Genomic DNA, 27713 nt, shown 5'->3' with positions numbered 1-27713 from the left:
AGGCGTGTAAATCATTAGACCTATGTGTAATTATGTGGTGCCAAAAAATACTGCAAGTCCAATAGTAATTAATTGTATTTTTGTTGACTAAAATTTTTTCGTTAATTTATCCCTGTTGAAATCCCTTATTACTGCACAGGAAAGAGACAAAAGGCTGATCTCACTTAAAGGACCTTTCTCACCCTGAAAAACAGAGACTGTTAACTTTCTAAAGAAATGCAAAAACAACAATTGATGGGCAGAATGCATAACAATGTCATACATTCACCCCAGTACAGAGATTTGGGCCTAAATCCATCATTTTTTAGCTCACCATGCCTTTCCAGTTTGGACCCAGCCATATGCAAATCAGTCTTGGCCCTGCACCCAATGGGAACAGTCCAGCCCGAACTGCCAGGCCAGGTCCTCCCTGGACTGGAAACAAGCATCCTAGGACCCTTTTCGGGCTTTCAGCCCTCATCAGCCAGGATAGCTTGGCTCCAGCGGCATGGGGAGCACGGGACCCACGTCTGGGACCTTTTCGTCCCAACTTTCTAAAGAGGCGGCTCTTTTGCACTTGAGTGCCTAGGTCTCCTCTCTCGGTTGTTATAATTGTATGCAATTCCCTTCAACTGTCTGGGAAAACAACCTCACCCCCATCTTTTGTACAGGAACAGACCTGGGGCTTCCAAACTAAACCCAAAGTCCTCCATTGTGCTGGTTTACTCATATACACAATGCATATACTAAACAGGCCTCAAAAACATAAGATACACTTGAGGTGGCAGTGCTCGTATCTGGGATAGTGCATAGAAGTGGAACTTTACATAAGTGAGGAAGTAGGACTCCGGTGACACAAATAAAAGGTCTTGTCACAACTAGTGATTCACAAAACAAGGTATGCTACCACCCCCACTCTACATGCTAAAACAACAACAGGAATAGTAGTCAACTGTCAGAAAATGAGGGCATGAGTTGTGTGCCCCTCTCCAGGCAGAGATCCTGAACATCACACATGTCTAGGGACCCACCTAGGCCTTGGCACACACACTAGATTTGCATGAGAATGAGGCAAAAAACAAAAACCAGGATACCAGATACTCAGCATTGGGTACTCAGGGCAGTATAACATGACTGTACATCAAGCAGGAGATATTTTTTTCACAATAGAGACCCAAGAACTCCATCAGGAATCCATCTGTAAGTGGGTGCAGTCACTCACTGCACCCACCAGCAGAAGCATATCTATTCAGTTTTCAAATGCAGGCCGGTTTGCTGTCTGCACAGTTAAAGGCGGTCCGACTTCAAACTGCAGGTCTTCCTTTCGCTAATGCGGTGTTCCAATAACAGGCACAGGGTTGCGCCTGCTGTGTGAACATCTCATTTACTATAATGCAACGCACCTTCCTAATCTGCTTCTTGCACACACACTTAGGAGTGCGCTGCTATGCAGTGTTAAACAGTATACTGTATCAATAATATGGCCCAAGTATTGCAAAAACTTCTCCCACTTACATATGTGCATGCCCTACACTGCTTTGAGCCAATCTCAAGGTGGCATAAGGCACTTTGCAAAAACAAAATAAAATACAATGACACGAATGTAGTGACCATGGAGTCCCATATTAGCATGGAGAACAACCCATGTGAATTGGTGAGGTTGGAGACTTAATGAACCGGTGGAGAAACAACTGTTAGGGTAATGCTAAACTACCTGAAAACAAAATTAAAAGTTGACAAATTCTACACTTTTGCCACATGCTCCTCACATTTTTTATTCAATAAGCTCCTAGATCAGCAGATCCACTCTATCTGCAGAGACCATGGGCAAAGTGGGTTCAGGCACAGGGCCCCAGCGTTTCAGGGGGCCCTGATAGAGCCAGCTCCATTCTGCAAGGAGTCTTCCCCTGATCACCTTGAATAATTCTGAAACAGATTGCTTTAAATGTCGTTTTCCTTTAATTTATTTTTAATGTGGGTGGTGTCTGACAATCTGTTACAGAATCTATTACAGACAATTTGCAGAAAAATGTGTTTATGTTTTATGCAACATCAGTAAAAAATGATTTCTTTTAGATCAAAACAGGACCTCAGTATAAGAATTGGGAGGGTGTTGCAGAGATTATTTGCAGTAATATTAGTGAGCTGCTGCTATGTTCCAATATTAAAAACACACATAACTATCTCTGAATATTAGATGTAAACACATTGAAGGGGCTTATTTATAAGCCCCTTGCACCGCCGGTGCATCACTTTTTGTGATGCTCCGGTGGCGCAGGAGCCTGCTCCATATATACCAGGCAGAACTAAGCCACTTTTTTGGCTTAATGCTGCCTTGTAAATATCTCTCCCTTTAACACAGTTCTCTGTGTTAAAGAGGTGTACAATGGGTGTTGCTGGGGGTGTTCCCAGCAACATCTGTGGCTTTTTGACACTGCCCCAGATATATGGGAAATCGTAACTCTGAGGCAGCGCCGGAAACTTATGCCTCCGGTGAGGCGTAAGGGAGGCACAACGAGGTGAAATATCTTTATTTCTCCTCATTTTTCCTTTTTCTATGTGTGCTGCATTATGCAGCACACATAGAAAGAGAGAAAAGCCCCTTGGGATTTTTTTTTATGCAGGAAGGTTTCCCTTCCTGAACAAAAATAATCTTCCCTGCAACACAAGGCACCCTGGTGCAAAGATGCCTGGGATGGCGCACGGCAGGCCATTGTGCGCCAGCGCAGGGGAAAAAGGTCAGGAATGCGCCATATCAGATAGATATGGCGCAAAGACTCATAAATGAAGCCCTTAGAATTTAGACAAGTGTGTCAGTAACCTGGCGAATGAGGGCATGAAAGAGCTGAAATTGGATCATAAATTCAAAGCTGTTCCGAATATTAGCCAGGGTCCCGACATCTTTAGGATGTCCCTGCCTGTCCCTAAAAATAATTAATTCAACCTTGGAATATATGAAAAAATCCTCGTTAATGTGTAAATATGTAAATTAAGACATTCTATAGCAACAACCATTATTCATATGCAAACATCTAGCTCCCATCTTGAAGTGTGAACGACTGTCTTTTGCACAGCTTGTTTTTCGTTAGCTGTTCTGATACAACACATAAAGGGTTCAATTGCAGGAGGGATCCGTAGTCGTTCAAGGGCAGTGGCATAGTCAATGTAAAAAAAATACCAGCACTTTATATAATTGCTTTTTATACAAGGATCATAATGATTCCCACTTGTATTCGTGCCCGGACAGGCCGTGTTGTGGTAATTGTAAGCATCAAACTGATTACCTGTGTAACAAGCAGCGCGAGCCCTCTTCTTTCATCATAATTGTTATCCTGGCGAGTTTGAGCATTGGCATGGCGCGCATTGGTTTTTATAAATAGACACGCACCCAGAGCTCCTTAACGCGTCTCCTCGTGGTTTGCAGTAACCTCAACACCTGACAAGTGATTGCTGTGCGCCCATCCAAAGCTCAAACTGCCATTCAGGCGTGAATGTACGACAAAGATTTATTCAGCGCCTAATTGTGATTCTTAAAGTGATTTTAGCAAGCTGAATGCCAACCAGGAAGCCTGATCGGCTGACAGGCACGTGGTCACGAGACTTTATAAGAGGAGAGACAGTTTTTAATTCTGTTTTTTGTTCAAACCGGAGTAATTTCATCAAACGCACCAGGCATGTCAGGGACGGGCTCTTTATGCCTGGCTGACAAAATTGTCCTTCGCGTTGGTGCCTCCGAGCGTCATCCAGTTTTGTAATAATCCCTTATAAAGCCAGCGTTCAGGTTGGTCTGGCTGCTTCGTCGGAATTTTACAGGAATACGTTAACATCGCACTGCTTCATAAATAGACAAGAAACTTCAAATCATTCTCACTTCATTGAACAAATGGGTAATTGTGCGAACTCCCCAATACAGATAAAAGCCTCTGCTCCTTTCGGCGGCCGCCCTCTCTCGGATGCTTGATTTGGTTGATTCATGACCTTAGGAACTCTGCCTTTTGGGTTCAGTACTGGCCAGTCCATCATGCCCCGCGGGAGTGAGTGGCTCCTGGCATCCACTCTTTTTCGACGTATTTTGAATTGCAAATTTGCCAGCTCCACTACCCAATAGCAACATTTTCTCACTTAACTACACAAATAATGAAGGACCATAGATGAATATTTCCTTGTATGGAACACCTAAATTGCTAGTAGAGCTTTAATCCAAAAATAATTTGTTGAACTATGTATTGTTCAGAGGCACACCCAAAAGAAATTCAGGGCCATATTATCAAGGAACGGCGATAACATTATTGCCGCTTTAAGCAGTGATACTTTTTATTTGCCCAATAAAATTAATACATATGTTTAGGAAAAGCAACTACCATTCATTATGTACAGGGATTACTTATTCTTTGGTAAAACAAAATTGACAGTCAAATTGAGTGTATCATGCATGTGGCTCCCTAAGTGACATACTATGGGATGTGCATGAGACAAAGGTCTACCGAGGGTCACACACAAGATTTCTGGCTCAGATGGGCTCCTGTCACTGTATTATAGATAATTGCTGTACTATCAGCTGCTGTTATGCATACTGTCCAGCACTTCGAGTTCATTGAAGAGAACCATGTACTGTACATCTCTCAATCTGACTTCTAAAGCAAACACAGCACCGAAAGTGCACTCCTCGCCACCACTGACAACTAACCCCGGGCGTAGCACTACGCTTCGCCCACGTAGTGTACGTAGCGCTGCCTGCTTCGCACTTTCCGAAGTAGGCGAAGCAGGGCAGCGCTACGCACACGCCGAGGGCGAAGCGTAGCTGCTTGCCACCCGCCACCCACCTCCCGCCTGCCCTCCTTTTAATAATATCAGCAATGAAAAATAAATTAAAGTAAAGCGACTTACCGTAAGCGCGGCGTCTCCGGGGCTCCCTCTTTCTGTTTCTTATTTCTTCTGGCAAATGCGCATGCGCGGACACCCGCGCATGCGCATTTCTTGCGAGAAATGCGCATGCGCGGGCGTCCGCGCATGCGCATTTGTCAGAAGAAATTAGAAACGAAGAAGAGGCAGCCCCGGAGACGCCACGCTTACGGTAAGTCGCTTTACTTTAATTTATTTTACATTGCTGATATTATTTAAAAAGAGGGCGGGCGGGAGGCGGGTGGCACGTAGTGGGGCTACGCGAAGCGCGTAGTGTGCGTAGAATTGGGCACACTACGTGCTGCTTCACGTAGCCCCACTACGCCCACTACGCCCACCCTTACTGACAACATCCGCTCCCTCCTCAACCACGGCAAAACCACATCCCCCATCCTACTGGACCTCTCGGCCGCCTTCAATACCGTATCCCAGCGCATCCTAATCACAAGATGCCACGACACCTGCATCAACACCCTGAACTGGATCCACTCCTTTCTTACAGGCCGACCACAGCAAGTCAGACTACCTTCATTCCTCTCAGAACCTAAAGATATTAGATGCGGAGTGCCCCAGGGATCCTCCCTGAGCCCCACCCTTTTCAACATCTACATAGCCCCCCCTTGCGGCCATCATCAGAAACCACGGACTCAACATCATCTCCTATGCCAACAACACACAGCTGATCCTCTCCCTCACCAACGAACCCACAGCCACCAGAACCAACTTCCACAATGGGATGAAGGCTATGTCCACCTGGATGAAAGATAGCTGCCTCAAGCTCTATTCGGTCAAGACCGAAGTACTCATCTTGGGACACACCCCTCAGCCTGCGACAACTCCTGGTGGCCAGCCACCCTGGGAACCCCTCCCAACCACACAGACCACGCACGCAGCTGTGACATCATGCTGGACTCCTCGCTATCAATGAACCACCAGATCAACTCTGTATCATCATCCTGTTTCCACATGCTCTGCCTGCTCCAAAAGACATTCAGATGGATCCCCACAGAATCCAGGAGACAGTCACCCACAAGCAGACTCGACTACAGTAATGCATTCAGAAACAGCTCAGCCACATCACTCAACACCGCCGGCAATGCCGCTGGCTCCCAGTCAACACGAGAACCACCTTCAAGCTTCTCACACATGCCAACTAAACTCTCCACGACTCAGGACCAGCATATCTGAACCACCGCCTCTCATTCCATGTACCCACCAGACAACTTCGCTCAGCCCACCCTGCCCTGGCCACCATCCTGTCCCCCACCCCATGGATTCACAAGAACAGAACCAGAGGAAGATCCTTCTCCTACCTCGCCAGCAAGACCTGGAACCCTCTGCCCTTCCACCTCAGGCATTTCCCATCACTGACCCAATTCAGGAAGGATCTAAAGACCTGGCTTTTCAACTGAACCTCCACATCCAGATGGATCAGCAGCCTTCCCCCAGCGCCTTGAGACCCTCATGGATGATTTGCCACACTTTACAAACCCCTGATTGATTGATTCATGCAGTTGTAGGGTGTCTCTTTGTTCCATCCTAGTGGCTTCTGCTTAGAGTGTGGAGGCTGCCCCAATGCTGGAATAGCGCAGCTACAGAGGGCTATAAGGCTTTTAAAACATTCCACCACTAGAGGGCAGAATGTTCAAACAAATATACAAAGGCATCACGGAGCCTGGGGGGAGTTAAATCCCATTGGGCTCCGTGAGGCCTTTGTTCACAGCAACAGCTGTGAAGGATAACATTGGAATGTTGGAGTGTCATGTAGTTCCTACAAATCTATAGGATCTGCGTGTTAGGACAACATAAACTAAGGGATTGGTGTCCAGATTGATTCCAGGCACCCGCGAGGGATATGTTAGTCTGTACACCAGCTAGCTCACAGTGCCCCTATGAGCGCCTCTTACCAAGGAGCCAATAGTTTCTGGCAACTATTGAACATGACAACCCTGGCCCCTCAGGGATTTTGGAAACAGTACAGTACTTTTCGCTCAGTCACTCATGCTTACTTTGTCTCAGAGAGATACACAGAATAAACAGTGGGGATGTTTCCATTAAGTATTTATTAAACTACCATCATTCTAGTATAAAATACGTTTGCCGCAACAACCATTAGTCATAAACAGACATATACAGTTATGAGCACCAGTAGGGTAAAGAAAAGATAGAATTCTACCATAGTGCTAAAACAATGAATATATGCAGGCATGTATATATACATAACAGTGATAATGCCTACTCTTATGATGCAAATCCTAACTAGATGTACCTAGCATGTATGTAGGTGTGTAGAAAAGAATCCCCTTAGGATAGAGCCAGCTCCATTATCCGGTGTGGTAGAGGAAAGAACCCATCATTGTCTCGAGATGGACACCCCGCAAGGGATGTCAGACCACTGCGTGCTGGAGTGTCTGCCTGCAGGGACCTCAACGTCTTGCGTCAGCATGGAAGTCTTTCTCCTCTGGCCATTAGAAGCCCGGAGCACTCAATTGTTTTCAATGGAGATGCCAACATTCTAATATCAGTTATCCATCTCGATGTATACTCTCTAGTTTAAAGAGTGTCATTGGTGAATTTCAGATATTGCCATCTAGGTTTTTCATGTAAAGCCCCACTGACTGAAGAGGGATAGCTTTAGCCTACACTGTCCGGCTTACTATTGCCTATATGTTAGAAAACATGCAAAGGCTGATGGCATACCTAAAAAAAGTGTATGCTCTGCAACTAATGTACATCTAGTGACTGGGCGAGTGTTCAGCTGTATCACTTTGAGAGGAGCAGTTTTTTAACTGTAGGGGCCCTGGCAATCTGGTGGACAGCCATTGCCCCATTTACATCACACAATAATATCTGTAAAATGTGAGCCACCTCCTAGGTGGTCTATAGTATATTCTCTTTTTGTTGATAATTAGCCCTGGTGCCTTGGGCCCTCGTCGGTAAAAGCAAGCTGTGAGTGCCTCCCTGAGGAAGAAACTGGAGTTTGATACTGTCAAAACCCTGCTAAGATAACCACAGATCCAGATTTGAATCATCATAAAGTAGCACAGATGGTTAATGTGCCTGCTGCAAAGAATGTGTGCATATGAATCACAGGAACAATAACCCTCCTCGTTTTGTGTAACATTTCCTATAGACTTAATTACACATGTAAGACTCAGGTACTCTGACACCCTAGGTTTGTTATGTGTAGTGCTACAAAAACAAAAGAAATGCATGTGAGATTGCGTCTGTGGAGAGAAAAGTGGCACTGGTTGCAGTGGAAGGTGGTAGTGAGGGAATCTGTGGAGAAAGAGGTCATCGGGGGATGGGTGCCAAAATGCTATATTTTCTTTAGTGTGTAAATTACAAAGTTTACAGTGTCTGCCCACCAAATCCCTACCATAACATTATAGCCTGCCATGGTGGGCTATACCGGCCATTAAAGGCCTGCTGTGGCTCAGGCCTTTAACAAGGGAGAAAGACTTTAATGCTGGTATAGTCCAGCTATGGAGGGCTATATGGCTATCACAACATTCCGCGACTAGAGGGTAGAATGTTCTAACAAATAAGAAGAAGGCGTCATGGAGCCCGAGGGGTTCCATGAGGCCTTTGTTTACAGCAACAGCTGTGAAGGACAACATTGGAATGTTGGAGCTCCAGGCTTCTACCGGTCATTTGAAGCCCAGAGCACTCAATTGTTTTCAATGGAGCTCCCAAAATTCTAATGTTCTAATATCAGTTATCCATCATGATGTATACTATCTAGTTTGAAGAGTGGCATAGCAGAATTGCAGATAAAGTGATTTTGCCAATTGGGGTTGGCCTTCATCCAAAAAGGGCTCAAAGTGCGAAGTGGGCTTACATGATAAAAATTGCTCAGTCAGCCCAGCCGGTCTAGAATTCTGATGGAGTAAGTTGATCACGAAATCCCAAAAAATCAACTCTAACTGCCTTTTCGAATGTGCTGTCAAAGCCTGAGGGTGTTTCCAAAAGTAGTTCAGACCAGATCTAACCAGCCAAGACTCAACATGTTGGGTCCAAGGAAAGCCATGAGACTCATCCATTTCCAGAATTTCCACTTACCCCTCCCCATAGCAGGTACGTTCCTGTATGGTCTATAGTCTCACCCAGAATAATAGGGATTTCAAGGCTGCTAGGTACTTATATCTCTTTGGATCAGTGTCTTGGTATACAGGAATGAGGGGAATGCTGTTAGGGAGGCACATTAACGATCTCAAAAACGTGTTCTCCCCCCAAGTCAGCTTGTCCACCTTTTAAAATCCCCATAACTCAGCTCTATATAGAGTAGCTGCTTGGGCCTTACTTCTATAAACCTCGATTGCCAGAGAAATGGCTCTTGATGTAGTAGCTTTATGCTTTTTTAATATTTTCATGGACTGTGTGCTAGGGACAGTGCTCTGTTGTTTATACGAGTGGACCAATACAAGCTGGAATTAAGCATTTTGCCCAAAAAGTCAAATCTGGGTAAAAGTTCAAGCATTTGTTAGTGAAGCCCAATGTTCCCTCTTAAAGGGCACGTGGCTTAATTACCATGTATTTTGTTTTAGATGAGTTTATCTCAAGGCCCTTGCTATCGCAAAGGGATTTTTTTGTTGAGCAGAGACTGCAACCCCATCAGGGTCTGTGACAACAAAAGCATGTCATCTGCAAAACGTAATGCAGGGACAGGGACCCGATTGAGCTTCTGTGAATCCTGTCTACACTCTTTTAAATAGCCAAGGACACTGCTGTTGTACTCTTTTGCATACTCTTATATGCCTTTGTGAATTGACCCCAAAACATCTAAAATGGGAATAAAATGGAAATATTCAGGGATTACTTGTGTGCAAATAGTACAAATAGAAAGGATTGGAATAATAGGGAGCTAGATTATTAAGGGCCAATTTAGAAAGGCATGTCACAGTATGTAAAAGAGTACTCCATGACTAAAACTGTGTTTGAGAATAGGCCCCATTATGTGCAGTGTAAACATGGTCTCTAAAATGCATGTATTCAGCTGGTAGAAGAGCACTGACTGTTCACGTCTTTGTTGCCGAAAAATGTAAAACATATATTTTACACTGACTATTATGTGGCTAAGCTCTGTCTCTCTTGAGCATAATATCATTGAAAGGGCATAACATAAACATACTTAGCAAAACACAGGTCAAACGTTTAGAAGTGTTCTTCACTGGGCAGAGGACAGTGGGCTCAGGTGGGTGAATAAAGTACCAGCAGCAAAACTAAACTGAACAACTTAAGTACACACAAAGGACCTTCCAGCCCCCAGCTTTTAAATCTGTAGCCAAGGCACTCAAGACTTGTAGCTTTGGTCAATATATCCCTGAACATTGTAAAGCACCTTGCTGCTTTTCAGGGCTGCTCGTGCCCACTCTAAGTATATAAGGGCACTTAAAACAAGCATTGGTAAAGCCTATAAGTATGGCTTTCATTTTCAGTTAAAAACCTGACTTTGTGGTTTTTTGCCATTGCTAATCTAGAATGTCAGCACTCAGTAAGACTCATGATTCTTGTAGCTGCATTTTTGTGATGTCGCCGAGAAATTGTGCATTTTTGTACTTCTCCATGGGCAATACATAGCACCATGTTCGATTTTATGCACAGTGTAAGTAAAAGTAATAAACAAATTGCTTCTCACTATTTGTTTCTTTAGCTTTACAGCTGATTCCTTCTATAAAAGTGTCAAGGCTGTGACGGCTGGCACGGCTCATGGGTGGTGAGGAAGGCGCAGGTGGGGGTTGGTGGGGATGCATGGGGGGCTAAATGTAAAATAAAAAATACAAAAATAAACACTTGCCTTGCAGCCAGGTCCTGCATCTCTGCTCCAGCTCTCCTCCGCCGGACTACAGGAACAGGGGGCACAGCTAGACTCCCCTGACAAATTACAACACTGCAATGCAGTATTGTGATTGGTAAGCACCCAGGCTCCTCTGACCAATCACAACGCTGCAGTGCAGCACTGTGATTGGTCTGAGCATCGTGGTTCGACACTACGCTAGGGAATGGGGGCCTGGGCAGGTTCACCATGCAGGCTGTAATGCAGCCTGCATGGAGAACAGGGAAAGTGTGCATGACTGTTTGGCCAGTCCCAGAGGGCTGGCAAAACAATCATGTGCACTTAGGAGTGGGCAAACCACTCCTACCCTGCCAGCCCCGCCCGCCCACCTACAAAGCAACGCGGAAACATAAAATGATAATAACTCAAAGTTATTATCATTTTATGTTTTCTTTATTTGCACTGCTTAGAAGCAGTGGGGCGACGCTCCTCCGCCATAGCGGCGAAATCGTCACTGGCTTTTGTATTTAAGCTGTCATGTGATCATTTGGTGCTTCCTATGGAGGCTGAACCCCTTAAAATATGCACTGCACTTGGTATATTGATTCCTTCACCAGTGGCATGGAATCTCTGCTCACTCCACGTGCTGAGCTCCAGTGCTCTGAAAAGAAGGCATAGGTGTGTTTGAGGCTATCCAATAACCACACAAAATTCAAGCTAACCTTTATATACATCATGAGAGTGTCTTTCAAATGTATAGTATGCATCACAATTTTGTTTTTGACCAAAAAAGGAGAAATGGTTTATGCTTAGGGCTTACATAACCATCATGCTGGTGCATGCTACAAATTATAGCACAATGGGTTTGCCGACTACTCATTGCATGTAAGGCCTAAAGACTCCAGTTTAAACTGCAAAATTCTACCAGCTACAGCTACCATTGCTGAAGTTGGAAGTGACTTTCGTGTGATTTAAACAAATGGAATTCTTGTAGCACATTCCAGTAAGACATGGTAACCTGGAATCTATCATTGGCAGCAGAAATAATCACTCGCCATGTACATTATATCAAGTACAAGCATCAACCCTACTTGGTCCTACAGAAAAGGACATTACTAGCTTGGTGCCAGCTATTACAACACTAACGTATAAGGTTTAAAAAAATCTTAGGCCTATAATATATTCAAGTCAGGGTCAATCTTTGTATTGCCCTCAACATTCATAATTACTACTTGAGGCTTATCAGCCGTTGTGTTTTTTCAGTAATACCAGGATTATCATCTCGATCATAATAATCATCACTGCTATATATATATGTCATGCAAAGATTTATCATTAATATCTGCTTTTTATTGTAATGTTCTAGTGGAATATACAGATATATTTATACCATTACTATTTTAATAATGACAGTTAAATTCTATAGAGTGAGTTATGAAATTCATTTCAAGCTCAAAGACAAGGACATTGGCTCCCCTCCCTGTTGTTTGGTAGTAAAACAGCTACTAAGTGGGGTGAAATGGACCCTCAAACTCCCTGGTCTCTGATCCTACTGTATTTACAGCTATATTCATAGCTCAGACTCTGCAGATAATTTCGGGACTATTTTTAGCTTATTAACTTCTAATACTTTCGCTTTAATTACACAACTAAAGGATCATATTATGCAGTCTCTTTTCTTACTGTTTATTTTACAGCACTTAAAAACAACAATTCCCAAATGCTTGCTCACCTAACCAGGAAGTAAGAATGTAGCAGCATGTAACTTTCTCGTTTCTTGCTGCTGAAATTAGTTTAACTCGAACCACCGCCATGCACAATGTTGTCATCAATGACGTAATTTCAAATGTCATCAGTGATATTATAATTGATGTCAAAGTACATGTCATGAGTGATGTCATAGTTTTTGTAAATTCAAACTATGTTCTCAGGCATATGAGAGTGAAGGCTGACATTCTCAGTAAAGCATGCACTTCCAACAGGGGCAGCCAGTCATTTGATTCTCTTATGTTCTGCTGCCCCCCACCACATGCCCTTTGGGGTCTGGGTATGCTCACTATGTCACCTAACACATTTTTGTTTATTCATTTACAGGACCTATGGACCAAGTCCCTGGGTCTTGTTGTGGATGTCAAAACATATTGTTCAGGTTGAATCCAACCAATCAAGATTGACTAGTCCCCTTCACATTGGCCAAATCAGAGCATATCTGGACACCAACCGTTGAGAATCACAATCATTTTTTAACACACATTTCTCAAAAACTACTGAACAGATTTACACTAAATTTCAGAAAGGACGATATGCAGCTCAAGGTGTAGCTTTCTGACAAATTTGGTGTAATTTAGCCGTGCCTACCTGCCTAAAGAAGTCTATGAACAATGCATGGTGGTTTTGTGACCCCCCTTTTTTCTCATCCCCTCCCTTGACAGATCACCCCGAAACTTACCATGCACAAGTTAGACAAAACGAGCACCTTTTTAGAAAGTTTGGTGAAGATACTTAAAACAACACCATCGTTATTAGCAGCACAAAAAAGCAATTTCCTGTGGAAACGCTGAACTAACTAAATCTACCCAGTGGCAACTGCCACTTGGTAGTCTATCTATCTATCTATCTATCTATCTATCTATCTATCTATCTATCTATCTATCTATCTATCTATCTATCTATCTATCTATCTATCTATCTATCTATCTATCTATCTATCTATCTATCTATCTATCTATCTATCTATCTATCTATCTATCTATCTATCTATCTATCTATCTATCTATCTATCTATCTATCTATCTATCTATCTATCTATCTATCTATCTATCTATCTATCTATCTATCTATCTATCTATCTGTCTATCTGTCTGTCTGTCTGTCTGTCTGTCTGTCTGTCTGTCTGTCTGTCTGTCTGTCTGTCTGTCTGTCTGTCTGTCTGTCTGTCTGTCTGTCTGTCTGTCTGTCTGTCTATCTATATCTTTGGCATTATTTGACAAATCTTCTGGAAATTCTCCAGAAACACTGCTCCAGTGATTCTTGTTTTTCATGGAAATTTTTGGGGTGAATTATTAAGCGAGGGACGAGAAAAAGGGGTGGTCAAAAAACGTGTGTTAATCATGTTAATTCCCATAAGAATTTTAAACATGACTACAGTGTGAACTGCAGAACCGAATTCCACCAAATTTGGCACAAACGTAGCTGTTGGTAAAAAAACGCCCTTTTTGTAAATTGACATAAATCCGTACAGTAGTTTTGGAAATATTAAGGAACATCCCAATTTCTATGTATAAGGAATCGGATCCTCCAAGGATCCAACAGTCCACGTGCTCAAATCTAAATGACTGCCAACACTTCAAACCAGGAAGTACTGACAGCCACCTTGGGACTTGGTTTCAACTGTGGGCCCAAACAAAAGTTAAGAAAAAGAGAAGGGGGCAGCATAGGAATACCAGACCCCTAGGCCTCTTGGGGGTGGGCCAGATGAACCCCGTCAGGGCAAACTAACATTTAAAAAACACCTAAATTTTCATGAGAGCCCCATTTGTTCACTAATAGGCCCCTGGGTGTGCTAGTTCCTGGGGGCATGTGGCAATTAAAGGAGGGGAGCACACGTGTGTGGTGTGGCTCACTGGTTAGAGGCAGCAGACCCGGAAGCAGTGGACGGCCCGGGACCAGGGTTTAATTCCCGACGCGGCAGGGTCGTGGACCAGGGCCAGCGGACTCGATAATTCTCGCCTCGGTGCCTACTCTATCCAGGGATCACACTCGGCAACTCTGGGCATTAGCTTGCCTCATCTCCACAACGGCCCCCCACATTCGCTGGGGATGCCTGGTTTCACCTTGGAGATACCCAGGAGGGACCATCTCACAGGGATAGCCAGGACGGATTCCCCAGCGGTCTACAGTGCCACGACGCCTCAGGGCAGCAGTGCGCTTTACAAGATGCATACATTTACATTTACATTCCTGGTGATTATAAATGCCCCTGCGACCACCACCTCCCTGGGGTGTATGACATTTTAAAAGGGCCCTTTCAGACCCCCTGGCCCGTGGGGACCACCACCTCCCCGGGACCACACTGAAAAAATAAATCTGGTGGCCTCATGGACCACCCCATGCCCCGGGGACCACCACCTCATCAGGACTGTTTAATTTGTAATGGGGCCTCGGGGGCCCTCTCTAACCCAGGGGACAACCCTCTCCCTGTGGCCAAATTATTATTTTTTAAATGGGAGGGGGTCCTGCGTCCCCCTCCGTTGCCACTCTCGGTCCCGGGAACCACCTCCTCCCCAGGGCAGGCTCACTACAACAAAGGAGGGGGTCCTCACAACCCCCTCTTGGAGCCAATAATGGCCCTGGGGAACCCCAACCCCTCCAGGGCCAGCACCTGTTATGTCCTGGGGGCCCACCCCTGGGATATAGCTGTTTGTTGTGGCTTGGCCAGACCTTTAACTGCTCCCATCAGGCAACAGCAAACACTCCACTTACAGCAAGCAAGAGTAGAGAAACAGATGAATTGCTTTTAGCCACAGAGAGTTGCATGTTTAGCAGCTCCCTGTGTCTGAAAGCAATGCCGGATCTGCAGGAGGCAGGGAGCTGGCAGGGACCACTTGACCTTCAGGTTCCCACAGTGGTCCCAATACAGACTGGGTGCCAGGGCACCCAGAACAATTAGCCAGGCCCTGGGAGATAAGGTCCCCTGGGCCAAAATTATCCCAGGGAGGAGTGCCATGCAGCCCCGCCCCTATTTGTAAAAGGCCAAGCCCCGAGGAATGGGGTCCCTGGGGCCAAAATTGTCTCAGGGAGGGGGGGTGCATGACTCTCCTCCCCTAATATATATATTTTTTATACATGCTAGCCCTGGGAAAAGTTGCTGAAGACCCCGTCCCCTTTCTCAACCAATTTGCAAAGGAGCCTCCTGGTACACAAGTTGTTGGGGGATGAAGTCACCTTGGCTGGTGAGGGTCCTTGGGGCCAGGAACCCTTCTTATTACCTCCAGTAAGTTCCACACAGTGGGATTGCTGGGAGGTCATTGGAAGCCCTGACCCCATTCTCCACCATTCTGCAAATGCATCTATTGGCGCACTACTGGTTAGGTGATGAAGTCCCCTTGTATCCTGAGGGTCCCTGGGGGCCAAGAACCCCTCCTGTTACCTCTAGTAAATCCCACACAGCGGAATTGCTGAGAGGTCATTGGAGACCTGCCCCCTCTCTCCACTAGTTAGGAAATGGAATTTGTAAAAAAAATTTCAAAATTCATAAAAAAAGAAACGGTTAGAGGGACGTTATAGTAAGGTAATAGAATTTTAAAAATCATAGAAATTCACTGAAAAAAATAAAACTATAGTTAGTCCTAGATTTCTCTCATAAAAAACAGCAAAATTCAGCAGTTATGGTTACCTGAGCTAACTTACCCCCTGCAATGCACTGCTTATGACCTCACATATTACATCACTCATGAAATGGGCAGTGACATCACTCATGACATCTCAAATGACATCTCTGATGACATGATCCATAGAACCACTAACACACCCACTCACACACCCTTAGAAACTCTCATATTCTCACCCCCACACAACCCCTCACATATCCTTACACTGGCCCATACCAGTAATGACACAAACAATCAGTAATACATAGAGCCATTCACATATTCACTCACTTATACTGCCACTCACACACACATTCAATCACCCATACAGATACTCACACAGCCACTCATTCACCCATAAAGATACTCACACTGCAACTCATTCACCAATACAGCTAGTCTCACACCCACTCATGGCACAGCCTCACGCTCAGCCATACAACCATTCACATACCCACAGAACCAGTTAGATACCCATTTACACATCCACATGACCACTTACACACCCTTGCAACCACTCACACAGGCATTCAGGCTCCTATACAGCCACTCACACACACTCACTTACCTTTGCACACAGTAAAACAGTTACTCGCTCACCTATACAATCACTCACACACCCACACTCTCACCTATACAGCCACGTACTCACCCATACAGCTACTTATATAACCACTAAGACATCCTTATAACAACTGAGACACCCACTCACACACCCATATAACCACTCAGACATCCACTCACACACTAATACATATAGTCACACAGCCACTCAGATTAGATATGTTAGAATTAGAATAACTAATTACTAGTACAGAAAGAATAGTAATTTAACTTATGCTGTAGCTTAGTACATATCTTTTAGCCTCAGAGACGTTTATGAAACACAGTCACAGGATGATGTCATCAATCATGTCATCAATCATGTCATCGGTGATGTCAGCAGTGATGTCACTGACCATCTCATGAGTGAATAGAATGGAATTACACCAAATTTGGCAGAAAGCTCGATCTTGCTCCAAAAAGAGTGTTCTTTTGGTATTTGATGTCAATTTGTTCAGTAGTTTTGTAGTTAATAAAGTAAAATGATTTGTGTATATCTAGAGATGTGGATCCGCTGCAGATCCTCTGCAGGTTCACCATGGTGGATTTGTGGATCCACACATCAACAGCAATGCCATGATTGGCTGGCCGCAACCTGCGATGAAAGTTACTGCCACTATTTTGTGCATCGGGACATGGTTCCCAGGGGGGGAAATCAAATGTAAAACTGATAGAAGGGGTCAGGGTAAAGGAACCCTGACCCCATGAGACACAATACTGATGGAGGGGTCGAGAAGGACCCCTTCTTGGCAAGAAATTGGGCAAAATTTTTTTTTTTGTGTGTGCGAGGATCCGCAGATCCACCTGGATCCACCAGGAACCTCCAGGATTCTGGCATATTTGAGTGGATCCATGGATCCAGACCCAAGCTAAAAAAATGTAGATAGCCATTAACAGACCGACACATCTACCTCACATAACCACTTACACACCCACACATAACTCACACACTAACTCACATTACACAAGTCACTCACACACCCACTCACAGACCTACAAAACCACTCACACACCCACTCACAGACCCACACAGTCACTCACACAACTGCACCCACAAAACCACTCACGCACCCATACAGTCACTCACACACCCACTCACAGACCCACAAAACCACTCACTCACCCAGTCACAGACTCACACAGCCACTCACACACCCATGCAGTGATTCCCACACCCACTCATAAGTCCACAAAACCACTCAAGCAGCCAAAGAGCATTCACATACCCACTTACACAGCCACTCACACACCCATATAGCCACTCACATACCCACACACACACAATGATACATATAGAAATTGCAATAGCATATGACCATATTAAATGTGTTGTTGTTTTAGTAGTGAGTGTGTGCAATATGATTGGGAGAACCTGTATTAATCCAAGGATTATCGACAGATACGTGGATCTATAAAATGAAAAAGAAAGACTTGGTGTATTGCATTTATAGAAAGACTACATAAGTCAACTTACCTTAATTGTTTTATTTGTAGTTTCTAAATATATTATAAGAATGAATGTGTGAATAAAATGTTTTTATAAACAAGTAAAAATGTATACTAGTAAATTGAACTTATGAGTCAAATCACAGTACAATTTATATTAAAAGAAACAGTGAAATGTACTAAAAGAACAAAGGTTACAGGGACATTGTAGTTAGGAAATAGCATTAGAAAAACTATAGAAATTCACTTAAAATAACAAAGATTGCAGGGAAGTTATTACTAGGAAATAGAATTTAAAAAACCTCAGGAAGTTATTGAAAAAACTAAAGGTTATAGTGGAATCATATTTTACACACACAAAACCATGGAAAATTAGCAGTTACAATTATAGGTATCCAGAGCAACTATAACTCATGCCCTAAAATAACTACTATTTGCTCCCTCGCCATGCACTGCTAATTACCCCACATGTTACATCACTTATGACATCTTCTATGACATCACTGATAATATCACTGCAACATTTTCAGTGAATTTATTGAATAGGAACTGTGAATGGCAGGAGCCCGAGTTATAGTTACTATAGGGCACAAGTTATGGTTGCTTGAGATAACTATAACTATAACAGCTGAATTTCTATGGTGTTTTGTGTGTAAAATCTGAATTTAATTATAACATCCCTTTAACCTTCGTTTTTTTAGTGAATTCATATAGATAGATATATATAGATGCATATATTCCCTTACACAAAATAGTACTAGATACCGTCTTCCTCTCCCTTTTGAGACAGTGTGTAAGTTTGTATGTGGGCTTCGGCATCCATTTAATCAGCAACCAAGTTCCCTCCTTTCGCAAAATCATTGCACACTACCAGAGATGTGTGAAATGCATTTTGTTTGACTCAACATCCTTGGCGTGGCTTTCCTCCTAACTTTTTGCCTTCAGGCCTCCTATTTTTGCTGACTTTTGTTTGCTGGCCTTATGACTCTGAGCACTTTACCACTGCTAACGAGAGCTAAAGTGCTTGTGCTCTCTCTTTAAAACATGTTAGATGGGTGGATTAGTTTACTTGTAAGTCCCTAGTAAAATGGCACTACTTGTGCCCAGCGCCTGCAAATCAAATGCTATAAGTGGGCCTGCAGTTTTCTTGTGTCACCTACCTAAGTAGCCCTTGAAACATATCTCAGGCCTGCTATTGCAGCCTGGGTGTCTGCAATTATAAACTGTCATTTCAACCTGGCAAAATAAACCTTCAGCCACGGCCAACACTTTCTATTTAATAAATATGTCACCACTACGGTAGGCCCTAGACAGCCCAGAGGGCAGGTTGCAAAGTATTTCTAAGATAGTACATGTAGTTTTAAGTTTTATATGTCCAGGTACTGAAAAAGTGTTTACAAAATTGCTTTTCTCTGGTACTACTGGTTGATCTTTATCATGCTGGTCTTGTTTTATTTATAAAAGACATTGCTTTATGTTTAACTATGTGTGGGATCCTTTTTATGTTGTGTTTTCACTTTGTTATTGTTTGAAGAGTTCACCAAATACTTTACACATTGCCTATAAGATAAGCCTGACCGCTTTGTGACAAGCTACCAGAGGGTTGAGCACAGGTTGATTTAGGGCTGACTTGTGCCTCATCCTGACAAGGAATGTGGTTGCTGCATGACCAGGGCTCACACCCCAGTCAACTTACAACCTACAGGCATATTTACAAGGGAATGACGGAGCATGCTGTTAAGCCATTCCAAAAACGCAGGGATGAGCCGCATTTACAAAGATATGTTACATCCCTGCATTTTCCTTAGTGCTGTTGCTAAATTAAGCTGCCTAGCGCAAATGCAGGCACCCTTGCACCAGAGAGCAAGACTCCCTGCATTGAGCGAGTGATTATTTATGTGTAGAAAGGCATCCCTTCCTACACATAAACAATCACAAATGGCGATATGAAGCTTCTAGTGTGCTGCATTGTGCAACATATATAGAAGTTGCAAATCTTCATTTTTTAATTATTGTTTATGTGCAGGGGGGGACACCTTCCTGCACATAAAGAATCATTTCTGGTGTTTTGCTGTTTCTATGGGTGCTCCACAATGCAGCATACATAGAAACAGACATAGCAAGGAGAAATAAAGCATTTCTCCTTGTTTCACCATGCTAAGACCCGGTTTTCCCCGGTCTTAATTTTGGCCCTGCCTCCTATTTATGCCACCCTTGTAAATAAGGGGCAGCATCAAAATCAATGTGTGTTGCGGAGGAACGTCCACCACAACACCCAGTAAAAGGGTGCCTTATTCACAAGACAGTGTTAAGCCTCGTTAAGTGGCTTAACACCACCTTGTAAATAAGGTAGAGCCGCTATTGCCACAGGAACGGTGTTATTACACATTTTTTGTGATAAGGATTTTGCAGATCTTCCGGCGTCTCCCTTTTTGGGTGTTTTTTTTGTCCGTCTTTCTCTCATCTTCATATCCTCAGTCACTTTTTTTTCATGCCTCCTGGCACCAATGTTTACTTCAGACACAGCTTAAACATTAGGTCACCGCAAGACATCACACCCCGTCAGACTGCACTTTCCCATTGTCTAATTCTCACTGTCATGGATAAGTGCACACCATCAGGCAAGAAATCTTTTCTTCAAAAAGGAGCACACACTCTGTAAGAGCACAGCGTATGCCTAATCATAATTCCATACACTTTGTGTTTGAAGAAGATGTCCTTGATATCCACAGAAATAGAAATATTCATCGATTCCACATAAAGCTCCAATCTGATATTGTATCATAGCAAATAAGCACTGTACCTAACTTGGGGGGGGGTGGAGTTTCTTGGGTTTTTATCTTTTAGACCACCTTAGATTACATGGTGGTACTAGAAAGAAGAGGTGCCAGTATAACTGGCATCAGAGTAACCGCCCTAAATTGCACAAGACGTCCTATGCCATTTCCATGCGCTTTGTCTCCACTCATAGGGTGTTTCGGTTGACACAGCTGGGGTACTTCTGACTTCAGAAACTCTGCATATGCTCACGCTCTAAATGAGGTGAGGTAATACAGAGGAGGGCAAGATAGACTTTTGCCTTTTTTGAAAGGTGTTCCATTGCTACCCATTTCGGTCTCTGAATGAGGGTAAAATATTTGCTCTTGTGCGCTAGGACAACTCTCAGAAGTATTCGCATCAAGACGCCCCCTATATTAATAAGTGAGTGCAAGCCATGATCTTTCCAGTAGTATGACCCTCAATATGGCCTTTGGAATCACAGCATTAGAAGACTCTGCTGAAATGTCGTAGAAGTTTCAATACAATAGGAAACAACATTTCTACCTAAAAATTGAAAACATTAGGTGGCAGCTTAAGACAGCTAAAACTGCAGTGAGATATTGATGTACCAAAAAAATAAACTAAAGGACTATACCTACTAATAGTCCCAATACCATTATCAAATAATCAGTCAGTTGGCAGTAAAGAACGTTCAATCGTTTATTAAACAAATACTCTATAGAGGAGCCTGTAAGGATGAGTACTCAGGAGTTATAATTTGTAAGTAATTTATTACGCTAATGGACGACACACTCAACCAGAGGCTCAGTGCATAATGACAATTGACAATACAACCAACTGTAAAAACTGTCACCCTAGAACGTCCAGCTGTCAACATTCCAGCTGGTGGATGCCGCGCGCAGGAGGGGAGGGGCGCGTGGTGGGGCGAAGCTAGCTAGAAGTAAACAAGATTAAGTAACCAACACAACACATCTCCTTCCCTTTGGAATAGACGGACTAAAGGTATGAAGGAAAGGAAACATAAGCAGGTGCCATACACAGTTGACTATTCACAAATATAGTCTTTGTATTTGCTGGGTTTCACCACGCTGCGACCGCGTTTACTGGTGATGGTCACCTCTTCCAAAGTGTTTTCCTCCGGCACCAGTTCAAGACTCGGTACCTGACTGTCACTTGACTCCAAGGAACTACTAGTAGCACCAGTATCAGGATAACTGTTTTCACCACTGGGCTCCAAAGCCTCTTGGACCTCCACGATCACAGTATCACTACATTTGCCAGGGGATGCCTCAGAGGCGCTTGTGCTAAGTTCTCTGACCCCTCCAATGGTTTCAATAACCTCACAACCTTGACTGTCTCCATTGTTTTGTCTAATAGATTGTGGAAACATGCTATCATCATCTCCGTCAGAATCAGATGTTTCTTGTTGTATCCAAACATGCTTGTCTAGCACAACCCTTTCCTCTTCCGCTTCCTTTTGTTCCTGTCCAGTTACGTCATTTTGTACACTCTCCATCCTTTTACAGACAGACAATGCGGATGCGTGCCAAACTCTTCCATCACTGAGGAGTGCTGAGTTGCAGAACACTTTTTCCACTTTTAGCGGTTTAGTAAACCTACTTTGTCCTTTCACTATATTTCCACTCCTTCTTACTCTCACCTCGTCCCCTTCTCTTAGGTTGACGTCCTTGCAATTATACTTGCTGTCAAACTTTCCTTTACTCAGGTCTTTTACCTCTTGAATGCTCTTTCTAACTACTTCTAATGACCACTCTGATTTTCTTGCACTTTTGAGCCATCCAATATTATCCTTAGATACGGGAGTTCTTCCTCTCATTATCTCAAAAGGACTTACCAAAGTTTTTTCTCCAGGAGTAATCCTATACCCCCAAACCATTTTGTTCAATTCCTTTCTCCAACACTTCCCATTGTTGTTTGCCAACTGGATGATGCCTTTTATAACCCTATTAAATCTCTCTACAGCACCATTGCCAGCAGGGTGGTAAACAGAAGTAGTTTTGTGTTTAATGCCGTTCCTGTCCACAAATTTTTTGAAGATCTCAGAAGTGAACTGACTTCCATTATCGCTGACACTAGTTTTAGGTATGCCCTCTCTAGTGAAAATTCCGTCCATAAATGTGATAATGTCAGTGGCATCGACCTTCCTACAAATCTTTATTTCCGGCCATTTTTAGAAGTGATCAACGATGACCATTACGTGCACAAGTTCCTCTTGCCATCTTACAGGACCCATTATGTCAATTCCCACCCTCTCCCATGCCATGTTAGGACACTTCACTGGTTGTAGAGGGGGTCTAAGGGTCGTTTGGGACTTATCTGAATTTTCACATTGTATACAGTTTCTCACAGCTCTCTCAATTTGTATGTCGCACCCGGGCCACCAATACCAATTCTTGATTCTTTGTTTGGTTTTGTTTATGCCTAAATGTCCCTCATGGCAAAGTTCAATAAGACTCTCTCTCAATGTGGTAGGAGGTATAACCTTTCCCTGTCTTAAAACCAGTTCGTTTTTCACGGATAGCTCATTCCTCAATTCCCAGAAAGGCCGCAACTCATTTCTCAGGAATATCTTTTTGGGCCACCCTTTCACAATAAGCTTTCTAACCTCATTTAAGGTTTCATCAGTTTTGTACTCTTTTTTCCATACCTCCGTTGTAATGCTCGGGAATTCTTCATTGATGCTTGCCACACATAGTTCTTCCTCCTTCACTACTTTTTCCACATTCTGCAAAGGCAACCTGCTCAGAAAATCTGCAACTACATTCTTTGTACCAGGCAAATATTGAACTTCGTAGTTGTAATCTAACAGTTTTATAGATAATCTTGCCAATCTAGGTGATGCATTATATAATCCCTTCACAGTGAGTACCTTTGTTAATGGTTTGTGGTCACAACGTAAGACAATTCTTTTCCCCAGATGTACTGTCTGAAATGTTCCAGACCCCACACACATGCTAATGCCTCACGCTCGATAACAGAGTACTTCTCCTCTGTTGGGGTTAAAGAACGGGAGGCAAAAGCAATAGTGACTTCCTTACCATCGCACTCCACTTGCGTAAGCACTGCTCCAACACCTTTACCGCTGGCATCCTTGGTGACCACACATGTAAGATTGTTGTCAAACCCTTTAAGAGGTGGAGCGTCACAGATCTCTCTTTTTAGGCTTTTAAAACTGTCTTCACAGTCTTGTGACCACTCGAATGTGTTCTTATTCTTTAGAAGGGTCCTAATGCAGTAAGTTTTCATCGAAAAGTTCCTTACAAACTTTGAATAGTATTCCACCAGTCCCAAAAACGCTCTGAGCTCTTCCTTATTTTGTGGAACTGGAGCATCCTTGATAGCCTTTATTAACTCCTTTTTTGGTTTTATACCATCTTTAGTGATTTCATGTCCCAGGTAGGTGACAGAATTATTGCTGAACCTGCACTTTCTGTACTCTGCTGTCAACCCACTTTTCTCCAAGATCTTAAGTACCTGTACCAACCGGTTGTCATGATCAGTTTGGTCTTTTCCCATAATGAGAATGTCATCCTGAAAGATGAGTAACTTTTTCACCCCTTTGAATATCTCATGCATTAGTCTTTGGAATAGTGCCACTGCAGATGCTAGACTGAAAGGTACCCTTTTAAACCTGAAACACCCAAAAGGTGAAACAAAAGTGGTAAGGTGTCTGCTTTCTGGGTGCAGAGGCACCTGGTGGTAGGCAGCAGCTAAGTCTATGGTCGAAAATACCGTCATGTCTTTTGTAAGAGACAACATCTCATTTATTCTAGGTAAGGGGAATTGGTCGATAAGAATATTCTTATTGAGGTCGCGCAAATCTATGAACAATCTCAACTTCCCATTGGCCCTTCTTGCCACTACCAGAGGTGCAACCCATTCCGATGATTCTGTGGTTTCGATTATTTCTGCCTCAAGTAGTTTATTTATTTCTGATTTCACCTCCTCCCTTAGTGTCAATGGAATCTGTCTCACCTTATGCAAGCAGGGCACTGCATCATCTTTAAGTTTTATTACGTGTTGGAACCCCTAAAGTTTTCCTATTTTCCCGTTACAAACTTTAGGGAATTTGTTAAACAAATCACAGCCAGGTAGCACCTCCTGTTGTGTAACCAGGACTGGTTCAACACTGTTTGGGTTGAGAGTAATCCCCAGTTTCCCTTGGTCCTTCCAACCAAGCACCGAAGGGCCAGTGACTGCTACATACAACTTGCTGCTAGTTTTCCTTTCCTTAAATGCAAACGTAAGTTCCTTGAAACCCATAAGTTCAATCGGTTCGCCCGTGAATGTTTTTAGTGAGATGTCAGGTTTTTCCAATTGTCTCCCCACTTTACTCCTAAATTTCTCTCTCCAAACATCACGGTTAACTATTGTGCATGGAGAACCAGAGTCAGCGACTATATCTATATTCACACCTCCAATTTCAACCAAGTCCTCCATTGCCTCATCATAAACATTCCTCTCTTCTCCTACTCTTACTTTTTTAGTAATATTGTTATACACTTTTAGACCACCTGCACCCAAACAATGTAATAATATTTTTTTCTTTTCCTCCTGTTTGAGTGGTTCATCGTCTTTATCAAATGTGGAAATATAATTACAAAAATATTCCTTCCACTCTTCCCATTTCACTGTTGGTACGCCAGTACCCTTCAAAAATGCTTCTGGTGGCTGTAAATTATATAAGTTGCCTGATGCCATACTTCAACCTTTTTGTGTAAAACAAATATATATTTTTTTTCCACTGGATGCAATGTAAATTAAACGTCACAGTCTTTTTCCTTTCTCCAATTATTATTATTTTTTTTTTTCACACAAGGTGTCGATATCCAAATTATCTCTCACCTGCTTATTTATCGCCCATGCGATCGAATTTCTTTGAGGACCACCACCCTTTCAAAATTTATGCTTCACGCTTGAACATTTTCAGTCCCGTATACCTTTGTACGATTCGATGGTGCAATACTGCTTTGTTTACTATCTCGACTTCCTCAAAGATGGTGGTACGCAAACTTCCTGTGCGTGATTGCGTGAGTAGACTAGACCGCTTACTGTACTTCCGGCAAATCCTCTTTTACCCTTTACGTCACGACGTTCCAACAGCAGCGCCTAAGAACTGAGGTGACTTTCCTTCGATGCAATTTACCTCATACTCTTGTTGTCACTTCTTAATAATTACATCCAACTGTCACCTGCGAGAGTCTGATGGCTGCGCTCAATTTTGTATGAGTCTACATGTGGTAGAATTCTTCTTAATTCGCCACACAAGTTCTTCTTTCAAGCAAGCTTCACCAGATTGCGTGTTCTTCTTACCCCGCTAAGTTACTTCATGCCTTCGACACATTCCATTTTTCTCACTCCGTAACGCGGGTCAGCATTTTCTTCTTCTTTGTCTCACTTGTCTGATATTCCGACTACATCGCATGCATAACTTGCCTGCGCTTTTTGCTTTTCCTGGAATGCTTCTTCACTTAATCCTCACTCACGTCGCTTCTATTTTCTTCTTGTTTATACCTTCCTTCAAACAACCTCTGTTTTCTTTTTTCTCTTCTTCTAAGTGCCACTAATGTTCATACATTATCCGCCGCACTTACTACACGTTCTGTTTCCTTCCTTCAATGGACTTCTTCTTACTTTTGTTATTTTATTCCGCATCAATCATATTTTCAGAGTCTCTTCAAATCCTCATACAGATTTCTCAAATTTCATATTTTTCTCATGTGGGTTCATCCGTGCGTCGTCCAACCATAACTCGTCGGCAAAATGTAAAGATGAGTACTCAGGAGTTATGATTTGTAAGTAATTTATTACGCTAAAGGACGACACACTCAACCAGAGGCTCAGTGCAGAATGACAATTGACAATACAACCAACTGTAAAAACTGTCACCCTAGAACGTCCAGCTGTCAACATTCCAGCTGGTGGATGCCGCGCGCAGGAGGGGAGAGCGCGGTGGGGCGAAGCAAGCTAGAAGTAAACAAGATTAAGTAAGCAACACAACAGAGCCTCTCCGAACCTCACCCATCAGGTGCGCCGAGAAGACTGTTGGCTTGTATTCAAACATGAGGTTATATACTTTTTGGTTCAACACATACAATCACTGTAAAAGGAAAAACACCAGTTGGCCCTCGAGCTCCAGGAAAGGACCATATATGGCACACATCAGACCAGTACAACGGCTTGACTATCTATTACTGATGAGGTCAGGAGGGGTGACTCCCTTTCGTCTTGGTGCCTGGGAGTGAAGACACGGCGCCTCCAGGAATGCGCTTATCGCCCCCAAAGCCAGATGCGACCTTGAGTCTTAGAACAGTCAAGCAAACAACCTACCTTCAGCTGCTACCAGTAACTCAGATTAACTGGGGCCTGACAACTGCACGTGATCAACGCGTGATCACGGCCCATGCTCGAGCATATGATCAGAAGATGACGTCTGTATGGTTCTCGGCCTACTCATTTAGCAATAGATATACAGGGAGGAAATCAATGAGTTTCCTCCAAGCAAAAGCATATATATCAAACAGGGAGTCGACGTATAGCTTCATCATGCTAACATAATATAGGTCCGATACTCCATATATACAGGAAATCTACTTTTTTTTATCCCTCAATATGTCTGACTTCAAGTGTGTGTGTACTTTTCATAAGTCCGCATGGCTTTTGCTGGTTGATTTTTTTGGCTTTGTTTTTATTGGAGTCCGGATAACACTTTTGTGGATCAAAGTACACCAGAAATAATGCAGTTGAACTCAGTGATTTGAGAGGATGATCTTGAATTCGTACTATACATTCTCGGAACGACACACAAGTGTTTGGAGACCAGTGGGCATTGTAAC

Source organism: Triturus cristatus, chromosome 8 (assembly GCF_964204655.1).
Source record: "Triturus cristatus chromosome 8, aTriCri1.1, whole genome shotgun sequence".
Classification (NCBI taxonomy): Eukaryota; Metazoa; Chordata; class Amphibia; order Caudata; family Salamandridae; genus Triturus; species Triturus cristatus.
The sequence above is the reverse complement of the archived record's forward strand: the minus strand, read 5'-3'. Positions refer to the sequence as shown.